This window comes from Panthera leo, chromosome D1, assembly GCF_018350215.1.
Source record: "Panthera leo isolate Ple1 chromosome D1, P.leo_Ple1_pat1.1, whole genome shotgun sequence".
NCBI classification, from domain to species: domain Eukaryota; kingdom Metazoa; phylum Chordata; class Mammalia; order Carnivora; family Felidae; genus Panthera; species Panthera leo.
In genome coordinates this window covers 14,731,340-14,751,851 of record NC_056688.1, presented here as the reverse complement: position 1 = coordinate 14,751,851, position 20,512 = coordinate 14,731,340, and the positions used below count along the sequence as shown (strand labels likewise).

The 20,512-nt window shown below is 40.2% G+C and overlaps 1 protein-coding gene across 3 annotated transcripts in view; it reads left to right on the top strand.

Annotated features, from left to right (window-relative positions):
• The window catches only part of SIK3 (SIK family kinase 3), a 239,568-nt gene that overhangs the window by 166,194 nt on the left and 52,862 nt on the right, over positions 1-20,512 (top strand). The gene's annotated exons all lie outside the window — the stretch shown is intronic.

Sequence of the window (20,512 nt, the reverse complement as noted above, 5' to 3'; positions counted from 1 at the left end):
TGGGAAGATTTTTAAATGCTTTTCTTTGTTAATAGTTCAAACAAATCCGCGTAGTCACCATCAGAGTCTCTACCTGCTGGTGTGTAATTACAGACTCCTAGGAATGCTGGCAGCCAGCCGTGTGCTCTCTGTGTTAACACATACGGTGAGAGTTTTAAGTTTATTTAACCAGAGTCTGCATTTTTATTATTTGTTTTGCCAAGAATGCTGAGCTCCACTAGTTTTGTGCCCTGCTACACTATCTAACGTTGTCTTTGCTCGTCATGCCATCATTACATCGTCCCTTGCCTCCCCATCCACGGTTTTGCCTTCTCTGGTTTCACTTACCCACGGTCACCTGTGGTCCAGAAGCAGATGGTCTTCCTCACATGTCAGGCATGGTCAGAAGGTCGGTAGCAGCCCAGCACTATGTCACGATGCCTCGCTTCACTTCACGCCATTCACCTCACTTCATCTCGTCACATGGGCATTTTATCATCTCATATCATCATGAGAAGAGGAAGGGTGAATGCAATACCGGAGGATATTTTGAGAGAGACCAAATCACATAACTTTTAGTACAGTATATTGTTGTAATTGTCCTATTTTATCGTTAGTGATTGTTACTCTCTTACTGTGCCCGATTCATCAATTAAACTCTACTATAGGTATGTGTGTATAGGGAAGAACATAGCATATAGGGTTCAGTGCTCTCCACAGTTTCAGGCGTGCACTGGGGGTCTTGTATCCCCTGTGGATAAGGGGGACTATTGTCCTCAGTTTCTCAATCATTGCTTGAACTCCCTTTCTTATACAGCAATTAGTAGAAATTCCACTTCTCCTCTGCTAGGTCGTCTCTGCTGTTAGTGGGCCAGTGGGAGAGACGCTTCTAGTTGAAGCTTATGACAGCATGACGAATTTTGGAGAGGTAGATTGGGTGATTGTGACAGGTTAAGATCGGAGAAGTAATGAAATCGATTCTAAATGGGATTATTTTCTTTAATTAATTAAAAAAATCTTCAGAGCGCATGTGAGTGGGGGTGAGAGGCAGAGGGAAAGAGAGAATCTTTTTTTTTTTTTTTAAGTTTATTTTATTTTGAGAGAGGGAGAGACAGAGAGAAACCCAAGTGGGGGAGGGGCAGAAGAGAGGGAGAGAATCCCAAGCAGGCTCCATGCTCAGTGCAAGATCATGACCTGAGCCAACATCAGGAGTTGGCCGCTCAACTGACTGAGCCACCCAGCTGCTCCTCCTTCTGGGGTTTAGAATTAAAAAATTCTTCTTAATGACAGTAGCAAACCTGTCTTGTATAGAATTATTTAAAAGATGTTTCGGGGGGCGCCTGGGTGGCTCAGTCGGCTAAGCGTCTGACTTCGGCTCAGGTCACGATCTTGCGGTCCGTGAGTTCGAGCCCCGCGTCGGGCTCTGTGCTGACAGCCTGGAGCCCGTTTCAGATTCTGTGTCTCCCTCTCTCTGACCCTCCCCCGCTCATGCTCTGTCTCTCTCTGTCTCAAAAATAAACATTAAAAAAAAAAAAAAAAAAAAAAAAAAAAAGATGTTTCGGTAATTAGTAATCCAGAATAAACATTGGTGGTTTTCAGAACAAAGAATTGTATTTCTGAAAGGCAAAGTTACCAAGTGTACAACTAAAAATGTGTAGTGGTCCTCTGAACACATACCTATTGTTAAAGGTTCTTTGTTCAGGTGTCATGGGCAGCAAATGCTTAGACCTCTGGAAAGTTAAATAAACCCAAATTACATTTATATATGTGTGTTTCATGTATATGTGTACATATGCACTATGTTATATGTGTATGTATGTATACAGCACTTTACAAAGCATTTTCACATGTATTATTTAATTTTGTCATATTTGGCACGCAAATACAGCTTATTTAGAAAACATTAGAGTCTCCAAAAGATACACCTTTAACTTTCCAAAATTTTGAATTTCTTGTAAAGAGCACTCATGCAAATCTCTTTCATGTGGAGAGTCTAGCACTGGGAAAGAATGGGATTCTTGGCCTCTGACCTTCCACTTTTCGTGTCTCGGACACGTGAGGATCCACAGAGGAGCCAATTAAATGGGGCGGGGGGAGCACAACACACCTCTCTCAGCCTATGGCCTGGATTGCTGAGTGACAGTGTGTTCACCAGCTACCAAATTATAGTCTGATACAATAGAAGAGATGTCACAAGGCACGCCATGATTCATTATCCCATTAATTGTACAGTCTAATTACCACAGAAGTTCAGAGGATGAAGAAACCACTTTAGTTTGTAAAGTTCCATTAGGCTCTCACTGCCACAGGGACTGTAACCACATCCTGTGTGTTGCCCTCCCCCGCCACCAGCCCCCCGTGGACTAGCCCGTATGCCTGTCCTATAGTAGGTACTCAAAACTTTGTTGACCTGAACTTTAGACTGGTGACAAGGACATAAATGTCCTATTGAGGACATAACATTTGAGGTGAGTGTAAAGGATGAATAGAACTCTTTAAGTGTTGGCGTAGAGGAGAGAATTCTAGTAGGATTAGTCAGTCAGCAAATGTTAATTAAGCACCTGCTATGTGCAGGCCCTGATCTACGCACTGGGGATACAGCTGCAGGTAGAGTAGTCCCTTGGAACTAACATTCTGCTGGGGGGGTAGGCAGTGAACACATAAACAAATAAGCCCTCATAAGGACTATGAAAATGATGAAATCAACAGTGTGCTAGAATGACTTTGTGGGAGAGAGAGTGCTTTTAACCAGGATAGTCAGAGCTTTCCAAGCAGAAGGAAGAGCAGTACAAAGGCCCCAGAGAGGTGAATTTAAGTTTGACACGGTAGGAGAAAAGCTGTTGTGGCTGGAGATGATCTCTAAGCGGGGTGTGGAAGGAGGCGGGATAAGAGAGCTGGCAGGGGCCGGTCCATGTGGAGCTTTACACTCGTGCTGAGGATTGGGGCTCATGCTTGGTTACAGTGGGAAGCGGAGCCCGAGAAGTACGGGCAGCGGTGGAATGGACGGGGCGTATTTGCAAGAAAGGTAAAGCAGCTTGGCTGGAGGGAAGGTTTAAGCAGGGGAGTCCCGCCTGAGAAGGCGGGAGAGAGGCCAGACTGTCAAATGGAAACAAAAGGCGGGAGCGGGGTGAAAGGACAGGGAGAGCAAATGGGAAGATCCGCTCAGAGGCTATGAAATGGTGAAATCCTGTACCGAGGTGGTGATGGTGGACGTGAAAAGGAAGACGACACAACAAATACAAGAGTGAGCAAACGAAGACTTTCTGTGGATCGTTGACGACTCACGTATCTGGGCCAGGAAGAGGGAAGTTCCAGTCAAAGACGTGTGTGGAAATGGAGAAATCAGATTTTCTTATTGACGGAGTATATTAGGCTATCAAGGGAAAATGGTGTTGTCTTATATTTAATGCTATTTGAAAGCAATTTTAATAGTTGTCCCCGAAGATAAAGTAGAGAAATTTCTATATTTATAAGAGATTGCCTAAGAAAAGACCTAAATGTGGCTGGCTTACTCCCTGAAGCAGAATTATTTGAAATACTCAGACGTTTTGAGAATGTTTTGAAAATGGTGGAAACTTTTTTTTTTTTTTTTTTAACCTAAGGAAGTTGGAAACTTTTCTCTTGAAATGTCGACTCCTAGAATGGTCTCCATGAGATAGTTTCCACTCGGGTGTTATTGTTTTAGTTGGCAGTCAGTAGACAGCAGAGATGCGGAGCACAGCTACAGCAAAGCCAGTGTTTTGGAAAGAATTTCCAGAGTGCACGGATTTAAGGTACTGTGGAAATTTTTGACCTTAATGCGGTTGAGATCTAGACTGTTTTATCTTTTAAAAGTGAGAAACTGTAACACTCCATGAATCCACTGACTCTTCCCCTTCAGTATGAATTTGCTGAGATACAGTCACATAGGGAACACAGGTTGTGAGCCTCGGGTTTCTGAGAACCCTTCCCCAGTGTGGTGGTCGGTGTCTCACAGCCCATGGAAAGTCGTTCCGGATATTCACCACGGCCGTCGCAGAGTTTGTATCATGGTCGTAACACCTTTATTTAGGGAATCTCTCAGTGCACCTCCCTGGCTACCGAGTAATAACTGGAGACCTCGAGAGGCCCTGTGACTTTCCTGAATTCCCGTCACACTAGAACCTGGGCGTCGCAATGCCTCAGAGCCTGCCCTCCCTCTGAAATGATGTGTGACCCTCAACTAGAAGGTGCTAACGACTTTCATGTATGTTGACCCTTGGGAATACAGTTTGAAAAATGATCTCTTCTGGTTCCTGTTCCTGAGACTGGAGCTTACAAAAACGAAAAATTGACACACTCTCATTCGGAAGACATTTTAGGGACACACGCGGTTGATTTATTTTGCATGAAAAAATTCTGAAGTGAAAATTCAAATGAACAGATTTTTGTCAGTCATGGTTCCAGGTTACAAGTGAGGTCTTACTGATCTTGAAAAGTGACTGCGTCCTGCTAAGATCAAGAAGGTTTTCTGTTTACAGGGCCTAGCTCGCAAACAGCTATGCTACCAGTACAGAAGCGTTGCTTCTCAGATTCTCCCACTGTGGTTTCCCTAACGTGGAGGGGAATGAACTCACACAGGGTGGGGGTCAAGTGTGGGATTGATGACCTACCTACCTGGAATGGTTCACTTTTTAAATCACATGCTTTATTTTAAATTCATGCACGTTTTGTTTTCACCTCAATGTCCTACAACATTTGTTTTAATATTAAAATTATTCAACTTTATTTAACACAGAAAAAATTAGTATTCCAGGAAGATGTGTTTTATTTAGCCTATGGTTTCACGTAACTCTTGGCACACTGCAGCGTTATCCCTGGGGGTATATAAACATACACGAGTTCAAGAAACCTGAGAATAAAGATTTTCTTCCCCCAACTACAAATTCCTCTTACACAGACTTTTGCACTTGCAAATCATTTGGGGGATAATTAGAAGTCCGTAAATCAAGTAATGATTTAGGCCTCCTCACCCTCCTTCAATGGAATAGTTTGAGAGCCTCTGAGGGTAAACCAGGCGGGTCTACCTGCTAGAGGGGAGCGAATGAGCACACTTACCACTCAGTCGGTCCCTTTACTGCTTGTGTGAAGCCGTTGGCTACCATGGTAGTTTTGACTAGGATGCAGTTTTTTATCATATTTTATTAAATGTACCTCCGTAATGGACCATTGGACAATACAAAGCATAAGGGACACGGATGTCAAAATTCAGTTAATGGAAATAAGAGTAGTAATTCAGCAGTGCTTCGAGACCAACTTCACCAAATGCAGGAATTGTCTTCATTTGATCACTGTTCTCTATAGCGCACACGGTCTTTGTAGGACTTCAAAAACCACAATTTGATACACACACGCAAATACACATACGCATGCACAACACGATATCCAATTTGCTTTATTGGGAAGAGAGACTATCCCAATATAGAGATTATCCCAATATACAGAGACTATCATAATGTATTATTTGCACAGAGGTACTAAACTTGCTTACCCATTTTACCAGTTGCAACCAAAACATGAAAGTGACTCAGACAGGTTTGTTCTGTAGGTTCAAAATGTAAGCATTTCAAATACCAGGGCATGAAAAGTTCTTGGCTGTTTCAGACATTGTAATCTCAATATGTATGTGGCTTCCCAACTAAGTATGAGATAACAATTTTAAATTAATATAGTGAGTCACTTTTAAAATGGGAAACATTTCTCTTGTTATAATGACTTTTAAAAAAAATAGAGGTATGCTTGACATATAACATTATATTAGTTTCAGGTATACAACATAATGATTCAGTATTTGTATATATAGTGAAATGATCCCCACAATAAGTCTAGCTAATGTCCATCTTTACATAGTTACAAAATCATTTTTTTCTTGCGATGAGGACTTTTAAGATCTACTTTGTCGCAACTTTCAAATATACAGTACAGTATTACTATAGTCACCATGCTGTCTGTATATTATATCCTCATGATTTATTTTATAACTGCAGGTTTGTACATTTTGATCCCTGTCACCCATTTCACGCAACCCCACTCCCCTCCCCCCTGCTTCTGGTGACCACCAGTCTCTTCTCTATATCTATGAGCTTGTTGTTGGTTTTTTTAAGATTCCACATGTAAGTGAAATCATAAGATATTTGTCTTTCTCTGTCTGAGACTTACTTCAATTAGCACAATACTTTCCAGGTCCATCTATGTTGTTTTGAATGGCAAGATTTCATTCTTTGTTATGGCTGAGTAATATTCCGTTGTGTGTGTGTGCATGCCCTGCATACATATCCATACATACATATCCATACACACACACACACACACACACACACACACACACACACACATTCTTTATTCATCCATTGACAAGACAGTTAGGTTATTTCCTTGGCTATTGAAAATAATGCTGCAGTGAACACAAGGGTGTGTATATCTGTTTGAATTAATGTTTGCATTTTTTTTCAGGTAAATACCCCGAAGTGGACTAGCTGTGGACCATATAGTATTTCTGTTTTTAATTTTTTTTTTTTTTTTTTTTAATTTTTTTTTTTCAACGTTTTTTATTTATTTTTGGGACAGAGAGAGACAGAGCATGAACAGGGGAGGGGCAGAGAGAGAGGGAGACACAGAATCGGAAACAGGCTCCAGGCTCCGAGCCATCAGCCCAGAGCCTGACGCGGGGCTCGAACTCACGGACCGCGAGATCGTGACCTGGCTGAAGTCGGATGCTTAACCGACTGCGCCACCCAGGCGCCCCTCTGTTTTTAATTTTTTGAGGAACCTCCGTACTGTTTTCCATGGTGGCTGCACCAATTTACATTCCCCCCAGCAGTGTACTGGGGTTCCCTTTTCTCCACATCCTCGCCAACACCTGTTATTTCTTGTCTTTTTGCTACTAGCCGTTCTAACAAGTGTGAAGTGATAATCTCATTGTGGTTTTGATTTGCAGTTTCCTGACGATTGGTGATGTTGAGCATCTGTTGGCTGTCTGTATGTCTTCTTGGAAAAATGTCTATTGAGATCTTCTCATTTTTTTACTCTATTGTTTTTTTTTGTTGGATTTACTCAAGTTCTATGAGTTCTTTATCTATTTTAGATAAATATCGTATATATTATCAGATATATGACTTGAAATATTTTCTCCCATTTAGTCGGTTACCATTTCCTTTTGTTGATTTTTTTTATAAATATAAATATTACTTAGAATGAACTTTTAAATCAAATTTTAATAATATACTAATATAAAATAAAATATCTTGCTTAAACTTATTTCTTTGTCATAAATCATGCAAAAATGAGAAAATTATTTTTTAAATGTCTTTCCTGGGATGTTTTTAGATAACATATTCCTTTGAAGGGAGTTTGTGAGTCAAAAAGTTGGAAAATACCGGATACCTATATAGTGAAATAGGTTACAGTTTTCTTTAGATTGTAGTTCACATGTAACTTATTGGGGTTTGGGGATCAAATTGAGAGATTCTGTGAACTCTCGATAGACTCTTCTTCAGGAAGGCCTCTCTTCTCTGTCTATTATTTACCACTTGCCCCTGAATTTTCCCCTAAAACTCGTTCTCTGCTTACAATTATATGGTTAGATGTGTAATTGTGTCATGTGTGCCTCCCCGCAGGACCGACTGCTCCATGAGGGCAATGGCCACGTATTTTGTTCACCTTGTGCCAAGAACTCATTAGTGGTTCTTCAGAAACTTGGGGAGTACCCTACTCCTGTTACATATTTGTACATTACCCTTTAGGCAGGTTGTTTATATTTCCATTTGGTACCTTTAGTGTCTGTTGAGTATTTAAGGGGACTTTGATTCGTCATGGTCCATAAAAGGCACACCAAAATTTTGTATAGAATGCTCACCTGTCAGTGTTGGAAACTTACCTGATTGAATGATTGGACTTTCATTGTTCTGATAGAATTTAGAATTAGGACTATGTATGTATAGTATGTATTTAATGTATTCAGGAATTCCAGTGAATATTGTTTGCAGGTCTTAGAGACTAAGTATCTTATTACAGCCTTTCCCTTTATATATCTACTCAATACTGAGTTTGATGAAAAGATCCTGTGTTGGGGAGAGGTTTTGTTTGTTTGTTTGTTTTTTGTTTTTATGAGACGGGTTAGGGTAGTGTTATCTATAACAGAGTGGGGAGGATTGGTTTATTATCTCACTTAAAAATAGCCGAGTTCAGTGATTCTAACTGCTAAGGTGTTTTAAAGCTTTGGGGGGAAATTCATAAGTCATTCATTGAAAATGCCAGTGTAATGCTGGTCCAGCCTTTTTGTTTTTAAACTTTCATCTTCCACAGAGATAGTGTTGTGCTATATAAATATATAGTGCTAAGAGTAGGGGAGGGTCAGAAGGTCGGTCAGATCAAGTGGCAGATACATACGGAGCAGTCCCATATATGACATAATAGTGGCACCGACAACAAAAGGGGACCGTACTGCTTCTGTAATACGTTTTCAATCCCATGAATATTGTCCTCTCCCGTCCTCTGATTCTGACCTTCCCTGGTCTCTTAAACTAAACGAAATATCCCCCTCCCACCACCAAAAAAAGCTGATTCCTTGATTTTTTTTCCCCCTTAAAGGAATTTCTCTTGTGTATAAAATGCTCAGGCTGTGAGTCAGTAGTTTTTGGCATCATTTCTCTGTTAGCTCCTAGTCAGGAAGTTCAGCCAGGGGTTGGAGTGATTGCTAAACACTGAGGACTTCCCAAGACCCATTTTTAAGAGTGAACTAATAATGTGACTCCTGGGAACTTCGAAACTCATCCTTCCTCACTACTGTAATTCTGAGATTCACACAGTTGGCTTTTGTTTTGCGCAATTCCAAATAACGCTTTTGGGTCACATGATTTCTAGGCTAGTAGTATTGTATAGGAGAAGCAAGATCAGTTCCTTATCTGTGCTGTGTTCCATTTTCACAGTCCATATAACAGTCTAAATGTTGTTGATACAGTGTTCTTACTGTGGTGTTGATCTTCGGTCCTTTGAGTCATTTCTAGCGAGAATAAATACCTGACAGCTGTCTCCTCCACCCCTCCCCTCCCCTCAGTCCACTGGGAAATTAATCAAGGGCCAAAATAATTTCTCTTCTTGGTCTTTGTAATTCCACGTGGGGGATTAGGATTACGAGTCCTCAGCTTTCGTATGTTACAACATGAAGAATTTTGTGTTTTCTGGTGAGGGTGTTTATTGAGGATCAATAAGTATTTTCCCATTTTACTTTGTCCCTCTCCCCCCTACTTCTGAGCAGTTTACTTACGACGGCAAGGAAGTGAAGCACAAGTTACGCTTGGAGGGGTTGCCTGTCAGTTTTAGCTTCGCTGTGTTACCTTAGCAGACTGGCTGCAGGCTAATCTGTTTACATCTGTTTTGAATTGCTCCTTGGTCAGCCAAAAAAGAAGTGGAGGGTATTGCTCTGAAGTGGTGGACCAAATAAGAAAATTTCCTGTTGCAGTTGTCCTGATTTTTAAATTAGTGCCACTCATTCTTTCCTGTTTCCCCCTTACCACACAGACGTACCCCGTTGATGATCTGCTTACTTTTAGGGATACACTATCACCACCCTGTATAGCCTCAGGCCCCTGATCTCGCCTAGAACAAAGAATTTCAAGTCTCAAAACTGATAGTAAAGCTCTGGTATTTAAACCATCTCTACAAGACAGACATATGGTTCAGATTAAAGTCTGCTGCTCTGTATTAAGAGAAAGGGATATGAGATACCATTTCAGCCTGCAGACAAATGCTGACCAACCAGGGTGTTGGGGGTTGGAAAGAGACTTAACAGATTACGATAGGAGCCACTTGTGAGTGGAGAAATAAATGACCGTGGGCCACATGAAGAGAGCAACTCCACCCATATGGCTTCTGTTGTGTGGGTGTGAGTATCCATCTTAACCAGTTTCTGCTGCTGTTTTCTTCGGTAACTCTTGAGACTAGTCATCATTTTAATGTTGAATCTGCAGATCATGGGGCTTTCCCGTTGCCAATAAACGATCGGGGACGTAAAGTATCGTTACGGGCATTTTTGTACCAGAGAATTTTCTGAAACTGTTACAAACTGGTCACCGCCATATGTGTGGTTACCATGTGATCATTCATACAAAGTCGTAACATCATTGACTATATTCCTTACGGTGTACTTTTCATCTCTGTGACTGACTTATTTTATATTTGGACATTGGTGCCTCTTAATCCTCTTCACCTATTTCGCCTATCCCTCTGCCCTCTTCCCCTCTGGCAACTACCAGTTCTCTGCACTTACCTGTGTGTTGCTGTTTTTATTGTTGTTGTTTGTTCATTTGTTTGTTTTGGTTTTTAGATTCCACATGTGAGTGAAATCATAGGGTATTTGTATTTTTCTGGCCGACTTATTTCACTTAGCACAATACCCTCTAGATCCGTCCATGTTGTCACAAGTGGCAAGGTTTTGTTCTTTTTTATGGCTGAGTAATACTCCATTGTATTTATATACCACATTTTCTTTCATTCATCTCTTGATGGACATTTACGTTGCTTCCATATCTTGGCTATTGTAAATAATGCTGCAATAAACATGGGGGTGCATATATCTTTCTGAGTTCGTGTTTTTGTTTTCTTTATGTAAATACCCAGAAGTGGAATTGCTGGACTGCATGGTATTTCTATTTTTAGTTTTTTGAGGAACCTCCATGCTGTTTTCCAGATTTGGCTCTCCTGGTTTACATTCTCACAAACAGTGCATAAGGATTCCCTTTAGTCTACATCCTGGTTAACACTTGTTGTATCTGACTGGTGTAAGGTGATACCTCATTGTGGTTTTGATTTGTATTTCCCTGGTGATTAGTGATGTTGATTATCCTTTCCTGTGTCTGTTGGCCATCCACCTGTCTCTTCTTTGGAAAGTGTCTATTCAGGTCCCCTGCCCATTTTTAACGGCAGGAAAATATTACAAAGGCTGTTGCCCTTGAGGTTAGTGTCTATGTTTTCTTTTAGGAGTTTTATGGTTTCAGGTCTCACATGTAGGTCTTTAATCCACTTTGAGTTTATTTTTGTGTATGGTGTAAAAAAGTGGTCTAGTTTCATTCTTTTGTATGTAGCAGTTCCCATTGTGTGTTCTTGCTTTCTTTGTCATAGATTAATTGACCATATAAGTATGGGTTTATTTCTGGGCTCTGTTCTGTCCCATTGAGCTATGTGTCTATTTTTGTACTAGTACCATATTGTTGGATTACTGTAGCTTTGTAATATAGTTTAATATCTGGGATTATGACACCTCTAGCTTTTTCCTTCTTTTTCAAGATTGCTTTGGCTGTTCAGGGTCTTTGTGGTTCCATACAAATCTTAGGATTTTTGTTCTAGTTCAGTAAAAAATACTGTTGGCATTTTTACAGGGATTGCACTGAATCTGTAGATTGCCTTGGATAGTATGGGCATTTTAATAATATTAATTATTTCAATCCATGAGCATGATATATCTCTCCATTTATTTCTGTCCTTTTCCATTTCTCTCATTAATGTCTTACAGTTTTCAGAGTATACAAATTTCAGCTCCTTGGTTAAATTTATTCCTAGGTATTTTATTCTTTTTTGATGTAATTGTATATGGGATTGTTTTCTTAATTTCTCTTTCTGCTATTTTCTCATTAGTGTATAGAAACACAGTAGACTTCTCTATATTGATTTTGTATAGTGCAGCTTTACTAAATTCATTTATTCAAATAGTTTCTTGGTGGAGTCTTTTAGGGTTTTCTATATACGGTATCGTGTCATCTGCAAATAGTGCCAGTTTTACTTGTCTGATTGTGACTAAGCTTTTCAGTACTTTGCTGAATAAAAGTGGTGAGAGCATACATCCTTGTCTTGTTCTGACCTTAGAGAAAAAGCAAAGTTAGCTGTGGATTTGTCATAGATGGACTTTATTATGTTGAGATATGCTCCTTCTGTGCCCTCTTTGTTGAGTTTTTATAATGTATCGATGTTGAATTTTATCAGATTATTTTTCTGCATCTATTGAGATGATCATACGATTAAAAAAATTTTTTTAATGTTTATTATTGAGAGAGAGAGAGAGAGAGCGCGAGCAGGGGAGGAGCAGAGAGAGAGGGAGACACAGAATCTGAAGCAGGCTCCAGGCTCCAAGCTGTCAACACAGAGCCCAATGTGGGGCTCAAACCCACGAACCATGAGATCATGACCTGAGCCGAAGTCGGATGCTTAATCGACTGAGCCATCCAGGTGCCCCAAGATGACCATATGATTTTTTACCTGCATTTTGTTAATGTGGTATATCGTGTTGGTTGATGAGTATATAGTAAACCATCCTTGCATCCCTAAGATGAATCCCACTTGATCGTAGTGAATGATCCTTTTAATGAATTTTTCAATTCAGTTTGCTAATATTTTGTTGAGGATTTTTGCCTCTGTGTTCACCAGGGACCTTGATATGTAGTTTTCTTATTTTGTGGTGTCATCGTCTGGTTTTGGTATCAGGGTAATGCTGGCCTCTGAAGTGTTCCAAAACATTCTGAAGCATTCCTTCCTCTGCTATTTTATGGAATAGTTTGGTATTAATTGGTAATAATAGGTATTAACTTTTCTTTAAATGTTTTGTAGAATTCATCTGTGAAGCCATGTGGTCCTAGACTTTTGTTTGTGGGGAATTTTTGATTACTGATTCAGTTTAATTACTAGTAGTTGATCTGTTCGCATTTTTCATTTCTTCCTGACTCATTCTTAGAAGATTCTATGTTACTAGTAATGTATTCATTCATTATACATTGTCTGATCTGTTCGGCAGGTAGTTTTTCATAGTAGTCTTTTATAATCCTTTATATATTTGTGGTGTCGGTTGTTACTTCTCTTTCATTTCTGATATTATTTATTTGAGCCCTCTCTTTTTCTTGATTAGTCCGTCTAAAGGTTCATCAATTATATTTTTGTCTCCATTTCATATATGTCTGCTGTGATCTTTGTTATTTCTTTCCTTGTACTAAATTTGGGCTTCATTCTTCTTTGCCTGGTTCTTGTAGGTGTGAAGTTAGATCGTTTACTTGAGATTCTTCTCGATTCTTGAGTGAGACCTGTGTTGCTATAAAATTTCCTTTCAGAAGTGCTTTTGCTGCATCCCAAAGATTTTGATCCCATGTGTTTCCACTTCCGTTTGTCTCCAGGTATTATCTTATTTCCCCTTTGATCTCTTTGTCGGCCCCTTGGTTGCTCAGTAGCATGCTTTTCTTATAATTGATTTCTTCTTTCGTAGCGTTGTGACGGGAAAAGATGTTTGATAGGACTTCAGTCTTCTTCAGTTTTTTGTGACTTGTTTTGTGATCTGCCTTGGACAGTGTTTCGCCTGCACTTAAAAAATACTGAGCACAGAAATTCTTTCTAGGGCTTCGGTTCAAAACGACAAAGAATCTATAGTTAATTTTTTGAATATACGTTGACTCTATTCCCTTTTTTGCCATCAGTTTCTGTTATTTTGTTGTTGCTATTCTTGTATTTTACTTATATTGAAGTTGCCTCTCTTCAGTTTTTCCTGTATCCTGCACCAGTGTCTGGTCTAACAGCATTCTTCTTCCTGAGCCTTGTGAACTACACTTTAGCTTATGATAGTGTAGCTGATTTTACTTGTGCCCCCTAACTAGGATGGTCCACGGTTGACGTGAGCTGAGGAGACTGGGTACTCTGGTATATTCTCTAGGATGATGTAGTTCTAGAAAGCAAAGAAAAAAGATAGTTATTGAATACAAAGTGACTGTGATTTTAAAGAAATAGGCTGTGTCCATTCTCTGGCTTGTTACCTATGGGATTTGAATAATTAAAGGTTATAATCAGAAAATAAAATACATTCCACACTTAGGGGAGAGTGAAGATTAATTATCTGAAAGATTTGTCAAAATTATGTCAACTCTCAGTTGTCCAGTTTTGTCTGTTTGTTTCAACTGTTTTGTTTTGTTTTTTCTTTTTTCCCTCCTCTTCTGGCCATCCACGTTTTTTTGACTTGCTAGTATATCAAGTCTATTTACCTTCGGTTGGACATATTGAAGGAAAGGAAGGGAGATCTAAATCTCCTTACTGGTGTTGTTCTTTGTTAGTAACTCTTGTTAAATTAGGGGGAAAGGTAGCATTATAGAAAAAATGATTTTTTAAGTTATAAGAAATGTGTCTTAGTCCATTCTGGCTGCAGTAACAAAATACCACAGCCTGGTTAGCATATAAATAACAAATTTATTGCTCACAGTTCTGAAGGGATTATATAGATCCTTCAAATATTTACTCCTTTTAAATTGTATTTGAGTACACTGTAAACTTTATGGTTGTATGTAAATTCTTCATAGTTTGTAGGATTATGGTTGTCTTCAAGAAAAACATCAGCGCAATCTCTGTTTTAACAAGTAGCTCCCAGGTCCTGTCTTCTTACCTGTTCACAAAGAGCTGCTTGGAGTCCTCACGCATTTATGTCCCTTTTGATGCTTATCTCTATTTGCCTCTTTTTCTCCCTCCCTCTCTGTCCTTGGTTGATCAGTGAACCATTTGTAAAATATTTCTTGAGTGCCTTGTCTTCTGCCAGGCACTGTTCTAGGTGGTGTAAGAAATCAGTGGTGAGAAAAACAGCCTGATCTCTGCTCTTCTGAGCCCTGATGACGGTGGAGCTTAGATCCCAGTGAAATTGTCCTGCATGGCAAGAAATAGAAGTGGGGAAGAAAAAGGATCCTATTCTTTTCTCCATTTTCCTTTTCATTATGGAATACTACACATATAGACAGAAATGTCAATTAACCATATATATACTTTAACGAACCACTATAAAAGCAAAGCCCTATGCAATTACCACTTGGATCAAAAAATGAATAATTTCATCAGCCTAGACTGTACCTTCCCATCCCGACTTCATCCTTGCTTCCAAGAGGTAATCACTGTGTCAATTTTTGTGTTTTACCACCTGTGTAATGCATCCCTCAGGAGTTTTGCTCCACGAAGTGCCATATTTATTGGATATAATGTGGAGTGGGCTCATTCATCATGCATTTTGCTTGTTCTTGAACTACGTATGAATGGAATCATACTGAATGTATTGCTTTGTGTCTTACTTCACTCGACACAATGTTTGTGAGATTTATCTGCGCTTGTATAGCTGAGATTTATTCACTTGTATTTCTTTATAGTGTACCATGATACGAATACACCAGAAGTCATGTTTTCATCGTATCTTGTGATGCATATTTGGATTGTTTTCAGTTTGGACATTCTTAAGCATTTTTCCTTGTGCACTCTTAAACGTTCATGTGCATTCTTAAACATTTAAGAGTCTAAACCGAAGAGTAATGTTGCTGGGTCATACAGTGTGTCCTTCTCCAGCTTTTGCTTGTGATGCCAGCTGGTGTCGCGTGTCCACGTGTGCTTCCACTCCTGTGTGTCCTCATCACTCCTGGGTGTTACTACACATCGTAAGTTTTGCAGTCTGCTGAGTATGTAAGTGAGTGTGTAATCTCATGTGGTTTTAGTTTTTTAATTTTTCTCTCCAGTAATGAGACTAGACTCTTTTCCATGTCTTTTGGCCTTTCTTTTGTCATGTGTCTGCTTCAACAAGTCTTTTGCCTGTTTTTCTAGTGGGTTTTCATTGTTACTGAGTTACAGGAGTTTTTGTTTCAATAGTAAGTATATGAGTCTTTGTTGTATGTGTTACAAATATTTTCTTTCATTTTGTGGTATCTCATTTTACTCTTTTTAAAATGTCTTTCAGTGAGTTGACATTTTAGTGTAATTTTAATGTAACCAAATTTGCCATTTTTTCCTTTGTGATTAGTGCTTTTTGTTTCTTGTTTAAGAAATCTTTCCAGGGGCGCCTGGGTGGCTCAGTTGGTTAAGTGTCCGGCTTCAGCTCAGGTCACGATCTCGCGGTCCGCGAGTTCGAGCCCCGCGTCGGGCTCTGGGCTGATGGCTCAGAGCCTGGAGCCTGCTTCCGATTCTGTGCCTCCCTCTCTCTCTGCCCCTCCCCCGTTCATGCTCTGTCTCTCTCTGTCTCAAAAATAAATAAACGTTAAAAAAAAAAAAAATTTAAAAAAAAAAAAAAAAAGAAAGAAATCTTTCCATCCCTCGAAGCTTTAAAGATCTTCACTTTTATTATTTCGTAAAACTCTTGTAGTTTTACCTTTTGCATTGAGTCTGTGATCCACTGGGAAGTGACTTAAGGATATAGTGTGAGGAAGGGGTCCTATTTAATTTTTTTTTTTTTTTTTACATATGGAAAATCAGTTGTTCTTATGCCATTTATTGAAAAATTCAGTCTCGGGGCGCCGGGGTGGCTCAGTTGGTTAAGCATCCAACTCCTGATTTCAGCTCAGATCATGATCTCACGGTTTATGGGTTTGAGCTCCGCATCAGGCTCTGCTCTCACAGGGCAGAGCCTGCTGGGGATTCTCTCTCATGCACTCTCTTTAGCTCTCTTAAAATAAATAAATAAACTTAAAAAAAGAAAAAAAAAAGAAAAATTCGACCTATATCTCAATCATATATAGTGCCTACCATTCTTTTCAATGTACTGTTTTTAAATTTTTTTTTTTTACATTTATTTATTTTTGAGAGATGGAGTGAGACAGAGCATGAGTGGAGGAGGGGCAGAGAGAGAAAGAGGCACAGAATCTGAAGCAGGCTGCAGGCTCTGAGCAAGCGTTCAGCACAGCCCCATGCAGGGCTCGAACCCACGAACCATGGAACCATGACTTGAGCCGAAGTCCCTCAACCGACTGAACCACCCAGGCTCCTCTCAATGCACTGTTGTTAATGAAACATGCAGTTTGTATGCCTCAAGCCACTAGGTGACTTTGGGAATTACATACACAGAGCAAAGGGTTGATAGTCAAGAATAACATGAAAAACAGAATATAATAAATAAGGAATTTGGAATAGTTACGGGATGTACATTTACCTCAACATAAACATACATGAAATGATGAAAATGCAGTGGGGGTATGGTCTTTAAGGGCATGTAGACTGGCATTGTTGGCTCTGCCTTGTTCTTAGGAATTTTTTTTTTTTTTTTGAACTTTAAATTTGGGCATGTTGCTTAACAAACCTCACTTACCCAGACATAAAACTTATGCTCATCTTAATGAGGTAATGGATACGTGGTAGTATATCACACAGCACTTGACGGAGTGTCCTTTACAGAATGTCTCCTGACTTTATTCTGTGTAACTGAGAGTGCTGCAGGGATGGGAAGGGTGCCGCTGTGACAGAGACCGGGCCAGTCTGGTTCTAGGTCTCCCCAGGTGCCCGGCTCCCTCCAGGGTTCGCACCGCCCAGCTGCGTGGCCGGGTGGCTCATTTCCAAGTACCCTGAATGAATTTCCTAGTAGTTCAGAGTGATTATTTATTGGTTGTGATCAAACTTGGTAAGAAATGCCTTATTTTGCTCACCATGTAACATCTGGTGATTCACAATGAATCTGCATTGTGTCCGTAGCCCAGTTCTATGACTTAGCATTTGATTGAGACAAACTTAACAAATAGAAATCCCGAGGGGAACTGATCCCATTTCTGATCAAGAGTAATTATGTGCCCATACTTTTCCCCCAGGCACAGGTTGCAGACTACTGGGATGACGTTGTATGACTGCTGCAGGCCCCCCTTTTCCTTCTTTGAAAGGCTTTGCTCCTGTCTCAGCTTCCTTGTAATGATGTTTTTCTGGTTTTTGCCACATTCTCTCTCTTCCTGCACCTATAGTGTAGGAAGTACTTAGGGGTGTGTTCTAAGCCTTAATTCCCAGCCATCCCTTTTACTTCACTTACTCTATCAAAAGATTCTTATTCATTCAATCCTATGGCTCGGTTCCTCAGAACATCTCAACTTGAATTTCTTCTCACCTCCTTTAATTCCAGGCATAACAAAAAAATTTTTTTTTCCTTCCCAAACCAACTACTACTGATGAGGTCTTACCCACCCAGATGTGCGTGGTCCTCCTCTCTACTTTCTCCTCCTTCTTGTCACATGTGTTTGTCCAGAGTCTGCCCTCAAGTCCGGTCCGGTCTTTTCTCAAAGTAGTCTTTGAACTGTCTTTCTCATTTCCATTACTTCTGCTTCATCATAGGCCTTCCTCTTCACCTCACATCTAATCTAGTCTTGCTTTTGGGTTAATTTTACTGCATCACCTGTCTGCTCTAAAAGTTACAGTGACTTCTCATTGCCAGTAAGAGTGGTCCTCAAACTTCTTCAGAAAGAATTTTGTTTTGTTCGTTTGCTTACATTCAGATGTCTAAATTATTTCCAGGAGATTGAGTAGGGCTGAGGTAAGGTTTGTGGATCACTCTACATTTCTAAAAGTGCATTGGTGATTCTGATGTACAGATAGGATGAAAATCAGTGGTTGGGAGAGGACAAGGGGATGGAATGGGTGGTGCGTGTGATTGGATGTAAGTAATGATCAAGATAAAAATTTTTTATTGTGTGGTAGATTCATGGCTGCTTGTTGCATTACTAAAAATAACTATTTCTAGAAGAAAACACAGCGATGAATCTTTGCGACCTTGAGTTAGGTAGTGATTTCTTAGATGTGACACCAAAGGCTTTAAGTGACCTTAGAAAATCTCAGTAAATTGAACTTCATCAAAATTAAAAACTTGTATGCATCAAAGGACATCATCAAGAAAGTGGGAGAAAATTCTTGCAAATCGTATCAATGGACTTACATCCAGAGAATATGATTAACTCTTACAACTCAATAATAAAAAGACAACCCAATTTAAAAATGGGCAGAGGACTTGGATGGACATTTGTCCAAAGAAGGTATACTGATGGTCAAAAGCATGTGAAACAGTGTTCAACATTATTAGCCATCAGGGAGATGCAAACCAAAATCATAGTGAGAATACCACATACCTCAGTAGAATGGCTGTAATTAAAAAAAAAAAAAAAAAAGACAGTAATAAGTGTTGGCAAGGATATGGAGAAACTGGGGCCCTTGTACATTGCTGGTAGTAATGTGAAGTGTGGAGGCCACTTTGGACAAAAGTTTGGTCAATTCCTCAAAAGTTTAAAAAGCATACCAGTGATTCTGTTTCTAGATATATACCCAAGAGAAATGAAAATATACATTCTTCTTTTATATGTATGAAGTTTATTTTATTTATGTTGCAAAGGAGAGAGTGAGAGCAGGGGAGGGGCACAAGAGAGAGAATCCCAAGCAGGCTCCACGCTGTCTGCACAGAGCCAGTTTAGGGCTCCATCTCACGAATCCAGAGGTCATGACCCGAGCTGAAATCAAGAGTCGGACACTTGACCGGTGAGCCACCCGGGCGCCCCAAAAACATACATTCGCAAAAAACGTTCAGGAAGGCTCATAGCAGCATTATTCATAATACTGAAAAGTGGAAATAACCTAAATGTACATCATCTGATGAGTGGAGACATAAAATGTGGTGTAACCGTATATGGAATATTGTTCAGTGATAAAGAAAGGACCAGAGTACTGATTGATAGATGCTACAACATGGAGGAACCTTGAAAACGTTATGCTGACGAAAAGAAGCCAGACACGAAGTCTGCGTATTGTGTGGTTCCTTTTATTGGAAATGTTCAGAATAGGCAAATTGAGAGGGACAGAAAGCTGGTTAGTGATGGCCTGGGGCTGGAGTCATTGGTGGGAGAGCTGGGGGGAAGTGGGCAGTGACCGCTGCTGGGTGTTGGGTTTCTCTTTAGCATGGTGCAGATGTTCTAAGATTGAGGTAGGGGTTTTACAACTCCATGAATATACTCGAAGCCACTGAACAGTACACTTTAAATGGGCACATTTTATGGGATATGAAGTTTATGTCAGTAAGGCTGTGGAACAAAAATCTGAGTGGAAACAGGCCACGTGTGTCCCCACCTGCCCCATGCGGCCTGCACAGCCCAGCAGCGGGGAGTTACTTCCCAAAACCCCCAGCAGCACCCGAAATACACTGGTTTGAGTTTTAACTGCTTTTATTTTTCCCCTCCGGTCTTCTTAAAATGTGTAGCAAAATGCCCCCAGAGGTAAGCAGCTGAGAGAATAAGGAGGAGGTTCTTTCCCTTCCAGTTCTTCAGTCCCTGGAGTATAGGTTAGAAGGAACTAAACTTCCACAGTAAGTTCCAGATTTAGTATGTTAATGCCTCGCGGCTTCTCCCAGATCACTAACTGAAATTTTCAGAAAATCTGTTGTAGCCGAAATGGACAATGAACTAGCCAGAACTGTAACTTCCCAGCTGCACAGCAGTATTGAAGATGCCTGTGAAGTACTTGTGGGGAAGATCAGACAGCGGTGTGTGTTCAGCGAAGCTGTGAATTTATAGTCATGTGTGTATTGAAGAGGGAGGGTGGGTCACACTCGGTTAGGTTCGGTACATTAAAGAATGAATTGGGATACCTCGGGATCATTCACTAGAGGACTCTGGCTTTAGTGGGAAGAAAGAACGTGTCCCAGCAGGCACGGAGAGGTAGATTTTGCTTAAATGTGCAGTTAGGAGTGGGAACAGTACGTAGAATGGTTACAGGAGACCCCTTGACAGGTTTGCGG